At 41.8% G+C, this 15945-nt stretch overlaps 1 long non-coding RNA gene across 1 annotated transcript; it reads right to left on the bottom strand.

Moving 5' to 3' along the window:
• Nucleotides 1-7175: 7175 nt before the first annotated feature.
• Nucleotides 7176-12230, bottom strand: LOC129669887 (uncharacterized). Its single transcript, XR_008719101.1, has 2 exons — nt 11965-12230; nt 7176-7891 (listed from the first exon to the last, which is right to left on the bottom strand). It is a non-coding gene; the product is annotated as an uncharacterized LOC129669887 (long non-coding RNA).
• Nucleotides 12231-15945: the final 3715 nt, after the last annotated feature.

Raw genomic sequence — 15945 nt, 5'->3', positions numbered from 1 at the left:
CTAGAAGAAAAGTTAGATCAGAAGCCAGGTGTGGTAGATAATATCTTTTGACCCAGCACTCAGAAGGATCTCTATGCATTCAAGAATAGCCTGGTTAACAGTTTTAGGACAGCCAGCGAGCCTCAAACCAGTGTTTCAAGAATCCTAGATCAAAACTTCTGTAGGTGACAGGCACCTTATAGCTCTCTACAGGGGTCAGCTGTAGCATCCCCTGGCTGGTAGCACCCAATGGAGTTGACTCAGCACAGCTCTGGTGATAGGTCTGTAACAGTGTATCAGGGACCCTAAAGAATTAAAATTTCTTCAGGAACTCCTATGGGGGCAGTGAAAAAGCCTTTAGCCCTGGCTCTAGTGGAAGAACTGAAAAGGAGCCTGTCTTCTGGGAGATTATGAGGTCTTGTTTTATAGCTGATCTACTGACTTTTATTCCTGTTCTAGGCACAAAGCAGAGAGAATCTGTGAACTCTTCCCTCCCCTAATTTTGCCTAAACTAAATAAACACATTCCTGTTACTAATTCTTGTTCCTTAGGTTTCTGGTAAAGCAGCTAGCAGTAGACGTCATGTTCTTGTTTACAGGTCCAGCCAAAGCAGCCAGGCATCAAGGGTTTACCCCACAGTGGGACCAGGGTCTACAGTGGGCCAAGGGTTCTGCCAGTTCTGGTCCTACCCAGCTTCAGTCATCTCATTTTCCAATGAGGTGCAGCCATGAGAAGGAGGCAGCCAAGACTATCAGTCTTCTGTGTTAAGTAGAGAGGTCAGTCAAGACAGATGACGCCACAGCTCAGGAAGGGGCATTGAGGCACCCAGATCAAGGAGGTTTGGATGGCTTCTGAGAAAATGAAACCCTTTTCAACATAATCTGAGGGTGATTGAATGTACTGGGAACAGGGCTTCCACAGCTACATAGCCACTTAGATTATTACATTTTGAATGATGAGATAGCATAAAACCATCCTACCTGCATACAAATCCCATATTCATCACTTCCAGGCTGTGGATTTTAGGCAAGCTCCTTTTCTCTCTGACACCTGTTTCCATATCAAAGAAGCCAGTCATGGGGCTTCTGGGCTGGCCTGGTTGAAGTACAGTAAGTGCCAATGACCTGTTAGCAGTTAGAATCCATGATTCTTCCACTGACCATGACTGGGAATGGTAGGAGGGAAAACACAGAAGTCCTATATGTTCAGAAAGATTGAGTCCTTTCTGCTGCATTATGGAGTTTCTGGCAACATAGTGTTCCTCTGCCAATGGTGGGTTATGTTCACAACAAAGCCACTCTGTATAGAAAGAATCCGAAGTTGAAATGTATTTGCTACCCCAATAAACACCATGACCAAAAGAAAATTGGGGATGAAAGAGCTTACACTTCATAATTCATTATTGAAGGAAGTGATAAATTAGACTAGTATCTGACATGACAATAAGTTGATTAACTTACCGTTAACTTGTATGACTTAATTATCCTAAACAGATTGTAATAGCAGTTTTTAAAGTATTGGAGGTAAACCTTGTATTTATAAGTTGTATGGGTATAATACAGAGTAAAAGCATGTGTGTGTTTTTGTGTGTGTGGAAAAGTGACCTTGAACTTGTAGCAATATACCAAAAGTTATACCAATGTTCTAAACTCCCAGCATTTCCTCATGTTGGTTCTGTGTGCTGCTAGGACAGTTGGAAGGCTGTCAAGCTTGGCTGACTTCCTGTTTCTATAGCCTCCTTATTGTCATTTCAGTGAATGCTGTTTTCCTGGCTTATGAGACTCCATCCCAGAGTGGAGGCTCACATCTTAGGAAGACCCCCATATCTTCTCTTCCAGATCTATGTTCCTCAACCCTTGTCTTCCCCCCTGGGTCTTTTTTCTGTCCCTCTTGTAAATCTGATGATTCCCAGCACTCTGAAAAAATGGGCTCTTCCTTGAACTTTAAACCATTTTTGTCTCACACTCTATCTAGGTGATTGGGACACTGAGTTACAGCAGCTGACATGACCTTTTAATAATAATTAAAAAGAACTATTTGTACTGTAGGTTTTCAAGGCTACCTCCTACTTTTCACTGTGGTCAATGTGAGACCTTTTCAGTTAATACTAGCAGCTTCTAATAGTCACAGAAGGGCAGGGCAGCTTTTGCTAGTGACTTCACTCTAGCCACCAAAACAGCAAGTTCAGACTGAATTTTCCCCACAGTATATTTATGAGCAAGCAGGCATAAATCTGCACCCATCTGCAAGGTGGGAAGGGGACCCTTATCAAGAACCAAACATGGGAACACGTTCCCAGCCTCTGGAGCTGTGGGAAAATTAATGTTTCTTCTGGATACCACCAAGTTTGTGGCACTTTGGCATATGAGCTAGGGCTGATGAAGACGTAGGTACACAGAAAGTCTTCAAGATATCTGAATCTTTAGATATGTAAAATTTGAATCTCGAATATTCAAAGTCAATTTTAGCTGCATCTTTAAATTCTGAATTTTGTGTGGTTTCATTATGTTATCCACAGATTCTTTTTTTTCTTTTGCTCAAACTAGTTTGAGTTGAGTTTCTGATAAGTTTGTTTACTATCAGTAGTTGCTTTACAGACTGAATATTCACTCATTGCTAAGCCCTGTTCTATTGTTACTTATAGACAAGAACCATGGTAATCCCCACTCTGGTCTCTGCCATTCTGCTGCTGCCAGACATGTTTAATCTTGACCTGAGGGCCATGTAGGAGCATTAGCATTCTGAAACAATCTACTTCTGGCCTGGAAGATGCCCACTCTTAAGGTTAGCGGAGTGTCCATAACTCTGAGCTTGCCCAATATTGGCTCATGCATATTGGGAATCTGATAAGGTCTATTTAGTGATTTTGGATTTTCATTTGAAAGTGTCTGTGGTTTAACCAACTAACTGTTGCTGGCTAAGGAATCCTGTTAACCATATCCTTCAGCAACCATTTTTGCCTCATGAGAGGATTTTTTCTCAGCAACCTGAGTTCATGGGAACTTCAATAGTCTTCTAACACAGGGAGCCTCAGTGAAGCTGTGTAACTAGCGATGCAGTACACAATGAAAAAAAAAAAAAGGGCTCCATAGTTCCTCTATTGTCATATTATTATGGCCCACACATCCTGAGCTTGTGGTCTTAGTTAGAGGACCCTCATGATGTGTATCTGCATCTTCCACACAGAGGACACTAGATAGTATCTCTCCCTGATGGTTTGTTTCTATCCTACTGAGCAAGAGCCAAAAGCAGCAGATTCTGATGTAGTTTTTTTTTTCCTTTTTAATAGATTAAGTCCAAAGACCTGAAGATCAATGATGAAGCACCTAAGATTCAGTTTCCCCATCTATAGAAGACACCACTGCAAATGTAGGACTGAATTTTGTAGATGAAACAGATACTTCTAGGCATTGCACCCTCTAATACTGGGGGCAGAGGTTTTCTGTCAGGGAGACCAATGGTAGGAGCAGTGCTGAGTGATACTTGGTCACACAGGATGTTGGGGCCTGTTTATGGTCCCTTGCCTCATAAACCTGTAGCTGTAGTACTTTATGTATGACATCCCTCTATCTTCTTCGAGAAGATCAAACTCTAATTTCTCCAGCAGAAACTAGAAATATTCTCTGTCACTTTCTCCCTTTCAGAGTAGCATAGGTCTGATTTTTATCTTGTCACAAGCTTCCTAGAATAGGATTAACACGTCCGTGCCTTTCTTACACTTGTATTTGTCAATGGAATTTGGATGACAAATATCCATGCAACTTCCAGGTTATACCTTAGAGGGGAGGATCGTGTCCACATCATCTTTCCTACTTGCTGCAATGTTGATATGATGAGACACCTTTGACAGTGTAGATGAGGCCTGCACTACAATTGTCAGAGCAACAAGATGGAAATAACTTGGGCTTCTGACACTTTTGCAGAATGGAACTGTCATCTTAGCTTAGATTTTACATGAAGAAAAAGGGAACACATTTGCTTTAGTCATGCTCTAAGGGGTTTGATCATTACAAGGGGTTCACACAGGAGAGAAACCCTACATTTGTCAGCAGTGTGGGTAAGGCTTCTGTCATGCCTCACACTTCTACAGGCACCAGAGGGTTCATGCAGGGAAGAGGCCCTACATCTGCAGCATCTGCTCTAAGGGCTTCAGTCAGAGATCACATCTTGTCTATCACTATAGGGTCCACACTACAGGGAATATCTAGGTTTGTTCTGTTGTCAGGTGGGCTCTATACTGCTGACTGTTAAAAGCTTCCCCTAGAACAGAGACTGTCTCTGACATGAACTCAGTGGCTAGCTCTTTGATCACCTCCCCCTTAGCAGGGAGCAGCTTTGCCAGGCAACAGGGAACAACACAGCCAGTCCTGATGAGACCTGATAGGCTAGGGTCAGATGGAAGGAGAGGAGTATCTCCCCTATCAGTGGACTTGGAGAGGGGTATGGGAGGAGATAAGGGAGTGTGGGATTAGGAGGGAACGAGGGAGGGAGCTACAGCTAGAATACAAAGCGAATAAACGGTAATTAATGTAAAAAATAAAAATTTAATAAAGAAAAGCTTCCCCTAAACCCAGAGACTTTAGTTGGGACTGTATTTTGTTTTGTTTGCTTGCCTTAAAATAATTTTCCTTCTGGACTCATTATGCAAAGGGAAGATAGTATTTTAGAATGGATCTTCTTAGCATGCAAAGTAAAATTTTTTAAATTAAATTTTTATTTTTTTATATTAATTACAGTTTACTTTGTATCCCAGCTGTAGCCCCCTCCTTCATTCTCTCCCAATTCTACCCTCCCTCTCTCATCTCCTCCCTGCCTCTCTCTAAGTCCACTGATAGGGGAGGTCCTCCTCCCCTTCCATCTGACCCTACCTTATCAGGTCTCATCAGGACTGGCTGCAGTGTACTCCTCTTGTGGCCTAGCAAGGCTTCTCCTCCCTCGATGGGGGTTGGGGTGGTCAAAGAGCCAGCCACTGAGTTCATGTAAAGTAAAAATTTTGAAGACTTATATACACATGGTTTCTGATTTAATTATAAAAGGAAGAATTAATTGTTAATTGCTAGAAACAGACCCAAAAGAAATTGTAGTGTCTCATGCTAATGCTGAGATTATGTCATTATGGGTAATCAATGAAAATTGGCAAAGACCTTGTAGGAACTGTTTGTGAGAAATTAACAACAAATACTGTAAAAGTAAGCGACTTCAGTTTATAAAAAGAACTAATTGGATTCTTCCCCAGAAAGTAAAAAGAACACCAATTCCTAAAGTTCTAACATTTTATACTAATGCAAACAAGCCTGGAATGGCTGGGTATAAGTCAGAAAAAAATAAGCAAGATAATTCAAAGTTCATGTTCTTTAGTTAAAATACCAGTTGTATGACATTCTTATGGCGTAATTAATTTTCACCAATCTTTTTTGTTGTTGCTGTTTTTGTTTTTGAGAGGCTGTCCTGAACTTACTTTGTAGACCACGCTGGTCTCAAACACAGGGATCCACCTGCCTCTGCCTCCCTGAGTGCTGGGATTACAGGTATTTTCTACGAAGCTCAGCTTGAATGAATATCTTAATATAGTTACTCTCAATATGCAGAAAGAGCTGTTTTGCATATAAAAACTGCTGAACGTAGTGATTCAAAATTAACTTCACTATTTCTTCAACTGCAATGAGTGATAACTAATAGAAATCATCTATTGTATATAACACATATAGGATCCCATACGGGTCTAACGGGCTCTCTATCACATGGTTATAATGAATTTAATCAGCTATAGATAGGAAATATGCTAGAACCTTCAGAATTTCCTAAGAAACACCATGTTAACAGCAAAGGTTTAAAAAGAGATTTTTCTGTCACTTGAGAACAAAGGAAACTATAAGGGTCCTACTTGTTCTTCGTGTAACCATACTCCATTACCTGCATTTCTAGTTAAATGAAACAATTTTTTGAAAACAAAATATAAACCATATTACAGCTGTGCCAAACAATCCTTTACTACAAACAGTTGTAGAGAAATCTAATCATACATTAAAAGAAATGCTTTTTAAAAGGGGCAACAAAGACTCCCAGATATAGAATAAGTAATGCCTTATTAACTTTAAATTTTTAAAAGCTAATGAGCAAAAACAACAGCTGCTGAGAGACACTGCATTATAGAAAAAAAAAACTGCTGAATTAAATCAGCCTGTTTATATTGGTCAAACAGATGGTATACCTTCTATTATGATTGAGGTAACAAAGTCTCTCTTATGTTTTTGTAATGCAGTAGAGAGGTTGTTACTTAAAGTCATACCCCCATTGCCATCCCTTTGTAGCAATAACAGGAAGCCATGTGAGTGGAGGGTGTTGTAACAATGAGGTGTTGCCATAATTATGATCCCAGGTACAGTTTACCTCAGAGCAGTTGAGAGCAGATCAACTGTATGAGAACCATGACAGGAAAAAAAAAAAGTGGCTGGATGCAGGCATGTCCTGTGTAGGCAAGGTTAAGACGTGTCCTGGTAAGAGTGGAAGCCCTCCTTCAAAAGCTGTGAGTTGTTTCCTTCACAGGTGGAGCTATAAAAATTAGCTGCCTACATTGTCACAAAAGGTCTGATATTTAAACAGGAACATGTTCCACAAATATATTGAAAGCCCCAAACTGATACAGGTGGCCAACCTTGGTCATGCATTGGATCCTGCAAAAAATAAGGGGAGTATTCCGAAGGACTGACCCACAAGGCTGTAAGGGAGGCTAACTGTAGAGGATGGGAAAGTGGGGAGACAAACCTCCTTAGAATTGTGGGATCCATTGAGGGCAGACATCTCAAACTCCGCAGAGATTACAATCATCACATAAATATCAGATTTCTAGCTAAGATATCATGATGGGAGTCAGGGAAACTTTTAGGCATTGTACAGGAAAGGTGCCATTAATGCTGACCATGGGTCCATTCCCAAATGGGTCACCTTTTGATAGGGGAAATGCATAGATTTCCTCTCCTTTATGGTGAATGTCTACCCAATTGGAAAAAGCTTCTGTAATAATTTTGGCCACAGAGACAAAATCAGAGGGACAGGCATCTTTCTGGAGGCCAGATTCAACCTAACCAGGCTCTAGATGAAAGAAGCCATGAAAGGGAGAAGACATAGATGAATAACTGGAGAGAGAGGACTCATCAAGGATTGAAATAACAGAATGAGCTAATGACAAAACAATATATATATATACAGGTTTATTGAAAGCAACAGGGGAGGGGGAGAGAAATGCATGTAAAGAGAAGAGAGAACGAAAGACAGATACACAGAGAGGAGAGCAGGAGAGAGGGGGGAGGGAAAACCAAAATGTCTAGATTATTTACTAAAAGGCCCCTTGGAGAAGGGAAGCCCAACCCCTGGACTAGAAAACTCAGGGTAGAGGGCAGGGTATGCAAGCCACACCCTGCAGCAGGCAGGGACCAAAGGATGTCTAAAACCAAACAATCTACATTAGGGTTGTCACTGTAGATAGTGGCCAATGAGCATCCCAGGAGACTGGCATAAGAAACAGGAGGGGTTCTAACTATGGCCTACAACAAAGGCTGAGCCTGTGCCTGAGAATTAGCAGTAATAATGGCACACATAAGCAGAAATAGGATATAAGGTTCTGTCTCTGTCCCTTCTGGGGACATGTTTTTGGCCTGAGTCACTAGGGCATTAAGGACTCTCAAGTTATGGGGGGAGCCAGTCCAGGTCTTCAGTGCCGGCAAATGCCTCTGCATCTGGGGTCCTCCTCTTGGTCTCCAAGGATCTTGCATACCCAGAGAGGTGTTATCTTTCTGGACCAGGTGTTCTTCCCCTTGTTCAGCGACTGGTTTTCCATTGTCTTTGTCAGTCTCTCCATTTTTCATGTTTGGCTTAATGGTTCAGACAGGTACCTAAATAGATTTCTCTGTACCTTTTGGGAAAACACAAACAAAACACTGACCTTTAGTAGACATAAGTCTATTGTATAATTCAAATGCTGATTTCTGTATATGCCCCCATATCTGGTTGCAATCCTAGATTTGAGAATCTCCTTTCTCAATGTTGTGAAAGCATTGCTCCCCAATTGTTTACTGATATGCCAATAAAGCATCTTACAGCCAATCACTAGCAGGGAAGAGAATAGGGCTAGACTTCCTGCCAGCCTTCCAGCCAGGGGAAAAAGTAGAAGGAACTGATGCTGGAAAAGCTACAAAGTGCAGGTATCTCTAGGATATAGGCTGGGAAGAATCCATATTAGCTTAGAGGGCTAAGAATACAGAAATAACTGCTCAGTTATTATGCTGTGAATCTCATTACTTAACAAATATCAAAGAATCTCAGTTATTTAAATGATAGCTGGGTTAAGAGAGAAACCGAGAAACAAACACAGTTTTATAAAATAACTGTTAACATTTTGTTGCCCAACATGGAGCTGAACTTACATAGAAAGAAAAAAAATTACAAAGCGGTTTCTTAGTTAATATCATTAAGGTAGCAACCACATTTTCTAAGGCAAAAGCTCACTGTGGCTCTTGTTTTAAACTCTATTTTCTATGGGGAGTTTAGGCCTTTATCTCCCTTCCACCAACCCTTTAACCCTAGGTAGGAAAGAGAAAGTTAGTGGGGAGAGGGACTCAGACCCCTTATGTCTCCCGTCTGTTTAGGGTCTATGGGTTCTTGTAGGGCTATGCCAATTCTTAGTCAACAACAAAAGCAGCAGGCTCTTCCTAGCCACTGTGCCATGAAGCATTTCTCTCTGTCCACCTGCTCCAAACAGCTACACCATCTGTCTCTGGTCTTTCCAAACTTCCACTCAGTACATGCTAACACCGCATGCCATATCTTCTCTTTCTGGACTCTCATATTTATATCCTCAGAGACCTAGATCAGGCCTCTCTCCTGCCGAATAAGGCAAGCCATTACCAGCTATCAAAGCCCATGCCCTACAGGAGACAATTATCACCTGTACACAAACCAAAGTCCAAACTAAAATCCCACACTTGGGGTTAAAACAAAAATATATTCATATAACATACTGAGATTTAAAGAAACCAAAACTTCTATTACAGTTTACAGCTTCCTGATTAGACTCCTGCAGAGCAGCAATGCCTCCAACTTGCTGCAGAAAAACAAAAACTGATACAAATCCCAGGGAAGAAAGTCCTTTAGGAAACCTTGCTAAGAAAAAAAAAGTGGCTTTTTAACACAAGCAAGTTTCTCAAAGACAAACTCTCCTAGCCAAGGCAAGAAGATAAATCCCTTTGAGAAGAGACTTTTGATGGTCTGACACATGCACTCCAGAGACACAAACACTTGTGGACCAAATAACATCCCAGAGTGGGGAAGGGTCAAAATCCTGTGAGGGAAGCAAATAAACAAACAAGGAGATAGGGAAACAGGGTTTTGTATCAGGAGGGGGATGCTCTTTGTGAGGAACACAGAAGGCCTTCTGGGGATAGAAGTTGGGTGCAGCTGCACAAGGGCCATGGACTTTATGGAGCCTTTGCTCACAGTGTGCAGACACTTGGGATTTTAGTGTATGTAGCCATGACCAAAATGAAATCTGTGGTAATGTGCCTGGAGGTGCTCAGGCACCAGCAGAAGCAAGGGCAGGATGTATAGAGTGAGTATGAGACACATATAAAGCTGTCCCTTAGAGGAGGCCTGTGAGGACTCCTGAATAAAGGAATGCAGGGGACCAGGGAGGGGGCATGACACTCCACAAGGAAGAGCATTCTGGCCAGAGACAAGCAAGTAACAGCAGCTGAGCCACAAAGACAGAAGCAGGAAAAAAAATGGATGTCAGCAGAGCTAGAGTGTAAAGCCCTAGCAAGATGGGGTAGCTGTGAGGCATACTGGACAAAGCCTGTCACACTAGTACTTGGGAAGCTGAGGCAGGAGGACCACAAATTTCTGGGTAAGCCTGGGCTACACTGCAAGACTTTACAACAAAACAAAAAAAAACTGAAAACAACGTGATTTTACTGAGTGAAATGGGAGGCCAACTGTGCAAGGTGGAGAGCGGCACAATGGTAATCTAAGGTTGAGGTGGGAAGGAAGCACCATCCCACACAAGAGCAGAAGCAGTGCTGGGTCATCTGGTGGCTACACTTAGTTGTCTGGTCAAGGACACAAGTAAGACATTATGGAATTCCCTGTAGCTAAGGAAAGCCACTGAGGCCAGGCTTGTGGCAGGGGCATTCCTTCATGGAGAACCAGAGAGGCCATTATATAAAGCTGTAAAGGCAAAGCCTGGATTCCCTTGCAGACCACAAGAGGTTACAGATGCCAGAGGCATGGGATACCTGGCCAGGAAAGCTGTTCATAGAGAGTGGATCCAGCCCAGGAGAAAGAAGTGTGTTATAGTCAACTAAGCTGAAAGGAATTGGAGACGTGAAGAGTTCTTTGACAGCAGACAAGGAGGTGCAAAGTTTGGAGTTTGGTCTCCTGGTTTTTGGTCTTGTTTTGGTTCAGTATTTCCTTACTGTTTTTGAGTCAGGGTCTTCCAGTGGCCTGGAACTTGCACAGTAGGTTAGGATGTCTATCAATGAGCACCAGTACTGCCTGTCCTCCACAGAGTCCCAGAAACAGTAGACACTTCTCTCCAGTCCCCTTCCTCTATTTCAAAATATATTCACCCTTTTACACTTTCACATATGCAATGTACTTTGAGCACATATCCTCCACTATCCTCTTTTTCCTCCTCCAACCAAGCCTTTCTTCTCAACCACATCCCCTCATACTTTCATGCAGTTCAGTATGGCTCAGCAGAGGAATGAAACCCCTGCCTCTCTCTCTAGAAAGTTTAAATACTAGTAAACGATGCTCATCTGCAAGAGACTCCACAAAGTCTCTTTTCCCGCATGCATGAAGAAAATGACCAATACAAACTTAAACTCGGCGCTGTTTTTCCAAAGGTCCTGAGTTCAATTCCCAACAACCACATACTGGCTCACAACCATCTATAGTGAGATCTAGTGCCCTCTTCTGTTGTGCAGGCAGACATGCAGGCAGAATGCTGTATAAATAATAATAAATAAATCTTAAAACAAACCAAAAGCAAAACCCCTAGTAAGGAAATGGAAGTTTGGGAGATAGCTCTGCGGGTCAAAATGACTTCCTCTGAGCCTGACCACCTGAATTCCAGTCTCTGCACACCACATGGTTTAAGGAGAGACCCGAATCCCACAGGTTGTCTTCTGACTTTTCCCATACACAAGCTGTGGCACAGCCCCCATCTAAGTAAGTAAATAAATACAAAAAGAAAAAAAAAATATCACATTTAAAAACTGGAGTTGCTTTATATCTCCCTGTAGTTCCCTCCCTCCTCCCCTCCCAATCCCATATTTCTTCCTCCTTCTCCACGCATGCCCCTCCCCAAGACCACTGGTAGGAGAGCTCTTCTTTTCCTTCCTTCTGATCCTAGTCTGTTAAAAATTAAAAAAAAAAGAAAGAAAAAGAAATTGTAAAGTATTGAAAGAGTATCATGGTTGCCCTACTCTGTACTAAAAACAGTTGGGAGGAATAATAAAGAGAATTTCTATGAGTCTAGGCCAGCCTGGGGTAAGAAGTGAGTTCCAAGCAGCCCTGAGATACAGAATAAGACTTTGTCTCAAAGCAACCACCACAAAATGATTTAAAAATACTGAAATTACTTACTTTTATATTATAGTTAAACAAAATAAAAATAATTACAACCAAATGTGATATCATATATAATTGCAAGCCCAGCACTTGGAAGGCAGAGACAAAAGGATTTTAAGTTTGAGACCAACCTTAGCTACAGAGCAAAATCCTGGGTCAAAATAATTACAGATGAAAATTTGTTTTAAAGTTTTTGTAATGTGGAAATTAAATCACACATTCCTAAATAACATGTAGAGGATTTAAGAACTTGTAAGGAGTATTAGAAGATAGCTTGAAATGAATAAAAGGAAAAACAAAACAACCCAAAATTTAGGACACACTGCAAAAACAAACAAACAAAAACCTGGAGTTGCATACCACTTCACGGCCCTCGGTCATCACAGCTTCTCCCATGGGAAACTAGACTCTCCTGGGGGTTCCATAAACAGCTGAGATGGCTCAGCAATCCCCAGCAGTGTCACCTCTGGCAGAGCCCAGCAACAGAGGACCCAGCTGCCTCCCCTGGCTCCGCCCCCGCCATCTGCTTCTCCTTGGCGCACAGACTCGGGTCCGTGAGGGTAGACACAGGAGGCACTAGCGGTCAGAAAGTGCCTCGGAACTCTATAGGAGGTTCTCACCACAACAGGAACTCTGGCAGGAAGCAGACCCTCAAGTGAGCGGAAGCGATCTTGGCTGCCGCTGGTGCCAGAACTACAATTCCCACATGCCTCAGCGTAAGCCCCTTAACTCTGATACATTTTTCCGGAATAGCGTCCTTAAATTTCCCTGATATTTTAGCTAGAGTGAGGTCAGTGGAAATCGCTTTTTGGGATCTTGCTCTCCTGGCTTGCTTTTCGATTTGTTTATTTTTGAAATGCCATGAAAGACAATTGTTTATGCTTGTTGTTGTTTTGTTTTCAGAGACAGTTTTTCTGTGTAGTCATTGTTAGGACCAATGAAATGATGATGCACACAACATATTTTCTATGAAAGGGGTTTATTAGATGGAGATGAAGAGAGATAGAGAAGGAGAGAGGGAGACATGATAGGGGGAATGGAGGGGGCACCCCAACAGAGAAAGGGGAGAGAGCAAGACAGTAAGAGGGCAAGAGAGCTACAAAGTGGTGGGTTGTTTTTTTTTAAGTGTGGCTACCGGGCAGACTACACATGATGACATCATAGATTGCTAGGCAACCCAGAAGCAGGCTGGCTAAATACTAACATTCCTTCCTTTTTCTATAATTTAAAAATGAGGCACTTGGACTGCTTCTCATGTAAAGTTAAGTTGAAATATATATATGTAGGTTCACTGAAAGCAGCTCTTGTTTGCCATGCAAAGGAGTAAGAGAGAGAGAAATAATAGCAACAAAATGTCCAGATTACATGTTGAGGAGGAGATGAAGTCCCTGCCCTGGAAAGTTCAGGGTAGAGGTTTCAGTACAGTTTCCAGCCACGCGAGGCAACAGGTAGGGACTGAGGACTGCTGGGAGAAGCTGAAGCTACTTGTCCTGGGTCTGATGCACATCATTCCAGCCTTTTGTTAGTAATAAGTAAATAATGGACATAGACTCTCTTATGGCTACTTCCTCCTGACACTGGGGGCTCTGCGGGGATGTCAAAAAGCTGAAATGCCTGCGAAGTCCAGGAAGAACAGGCTGATTTGATGCTGTCCACGGTCTATGAGAACATCCATGCCTGGGAGGGAAAATGCAGGTCCAGCTTGATGGAACTCTGTGAGGTCAGACTAGAACACTTGTGGTAGCTGCTTTGGTGCTGTTGTGGATATAAGGAACTCCTAGGTCTGGCAGTATACTGGAATATATTTATAGGCAGGAGTCAAAATTAAGTAGGTTATGGAGAAAATTCCTTTAGGTATACATTTAAAACTTTTGGGAGAGCAAACAGAGGTGAAAGGTTTAGATCAAAGAGACTTGAACATGATAACCTCCATTTACTGGAGGGAGCCTCCATTTACCCAATCACTGAAAGTAATTAAAAAGGTTTTGCTTTGGATCTGTCATCTAAGGAAATTGAGGCCAAGTTTGGTTACAGAGCTGTGTATGATTAGAGGCCCTGAAAGCAGGCACTAGGTACAGAAATCTAAAATTCTTGAGAAGTCATCCTAGAGGAGAATCTGGAGGGATGGACAAATGAACTATTTCCATTGGGCAAGTAGGAGTCAGTGACCTGTCAAGGATTTCCAATAGCAAGGTTCGACTCAGTAGATTGGTACAATCTCTTCCAACAGCTCATCAGTGTTGGCTAGAGACCAAGGGCACAGTTTCCCGTAGCAGACACGGTTTACCTAGCACTAGGATTTTCATAGACAAGCAAGAGGGGGAGCGAGAGAAACCATGCCAGTAGAGGGAAAATTCTTACCCAAGGGAGAAGACAGTCCTAGATGAAGGGTTTGGATGTAGGTTAGCAAGAGCAGTAGGAAGCATTTGTGCCAACCAGAAGTGACAACCCACCACTGCTGTTGGATGTAGGCATCTAGCAATCAAATATCGAGGAAAGGGAAGTCCCAAATCCAGGGAAAGGGGAGGAATCCCAACCTCTGAGATAGGCAATAGGTGCAGTACTTATCTGGAGCACAATTGACCTGAGAGGTGGATTCAGGTGGATTTCCTGCAGCTTACAAGAATTACTTTTAAGTTTCACAAAGGAGATAAAACTTTAGACATGTTAGCATCACAATTGTAATCTGCACTGAAATATACATTGTAGGAAAGGCAGGAGACATACACACTTGTGTTAAAAGAATAAGCATTCTTTAAGGTGAGCTCTGAAAATGCTGAAGACTTTCATGAAGTAGAAGGGATAAAAGTTCACTTGATCTTAACCGTTAGTATGATTATGCATATGGAGATTTAAAGGAGATTTAAAATCTTGAGCTGGGAGCCAAGATAGTGGGTGGTATGGTGGAATGTTTTTGTGTTAGAGTTAGATTAATAAATCAGAGCTCTATTGATAAAAGTCAAAGCTCTGTACAGTCAATATACTAGTAGCATAGCAACAGGAGGAAATATTAAGCATTTTTACCTATTTAGGATACCTTAAATCACCTTAGACCTTGCGACCTTTATAACTTGCATTTATCAACCTTAAAACACTTTCTTAGGCCCTCAAACAACATTTTTATTAGATCTTTGTATCTAGTTATTTACCATGAGACATAGGTGAGACTTCTATGAACATTTATTGTCCTTTAGCTAAAGGAATGGTAAAAGGCAACAAGGCATATTGTGTCTAGGCCTGACAGTAACAGCTCTAGAAGGCTTAAAGCCTGGTCTCCTGCATATGAAGAGAGCTGAGAAGGCATCTGAAGTCTCCCAAGACAGAAGTTGGCAGTATGTCTATGGGGCCTGAGTGTGAGTCCAAAACAGACCTACAATGTTACCCTGTGCTTCTGGACGAGGGTGGTGGAGGTCACTGAATCTAGGATCAATTTGTCTTCCACCAGGTCAAGGAGCTCTAAGGCTTAAGTGTCTGTGGCTCCTGTGCTGGTTGAGCCTCCAGGACTGGGCACAAAGGACACACCCGCATGGGAGCATTTTGATTTCCAGAGGCCAGTCTGCTAGCAGGCGGCCATGGCTTGTTAACCAAATCGGGACCAGTGCCCTATTTGGCTGCATTTGAAACAGTTACCTGGCAAAATTGACTTTTGGCTATACTGTGGCAGGATGGGGCATTGCAGACCTCTTGTTTTCTGTGCAGGAATGCCATCAGCTTCAGAGCAGCAGCCAAGGTCTGGAGCATAGTTTATGCTGTATATAAGCCTGTAGGGAAGGCTCCTCTCTTATTATTTTTACCAGCTCCTATATGGTGACTTAAGGACCATCCTCAGCTGTTTATTAAAGATGGCAATGAGGCCAGATTTGTATCTGTAGGACTATAAATATAATTTTGGACATGTTAGAGGACTTGATCATCTAAGAGAAGATTGACTGTTCTATTAACGTGCATTCATTAACCATCAAATACTAGGACTTTAAGTTTTGTCCTTGTTAAGTTGGAGCCTTAAAAGTCATAAATATAGTCCATTTAAGTGAGAGCAAGACAGTTTTCTGTATGATTTAGTATATAAAAAGTTCATAGCTTTTAAAGTCTAAGGCTATACTATAGATTAATAATATTACCAATTTTAGTGAAGATATAGCACACTGATCAAGTTTTAACATAAATAAATGCCTCTAGAATTAATAGATCTTAATTTAGAATATTAGTAAAACTTTTTCAGAGTAACTCCTTAGTTATGAGTTTTAAAGCCAAAAATATAGTAGAACAGTATAACGCAATTTTAAAATTACATTTGAATTTATTATAGCAAACCTATTAGCCAGAAAGCCTAGTGTTGAA

This window comes from Psammomys obesus, unplaced genomic scaffold, assembly GCF_907164565.1.
Source record: "Psammomys obesus unplaced genomic scaffold, mPsaObe1.curated_primary_1811, whole genome shotgun sequence".
Taxonomy (NCBI): Eukaryota; Metazoa; Chordata; class Mammalia; order Rodentia; family Muridae; genus Psammomys; species Psammomys obesus.
The sequence above is the reverse complement of the archived record's forward strand: the minus strand, read 5'-3'. Positions and strand labels throughout refer to the sequence as shown.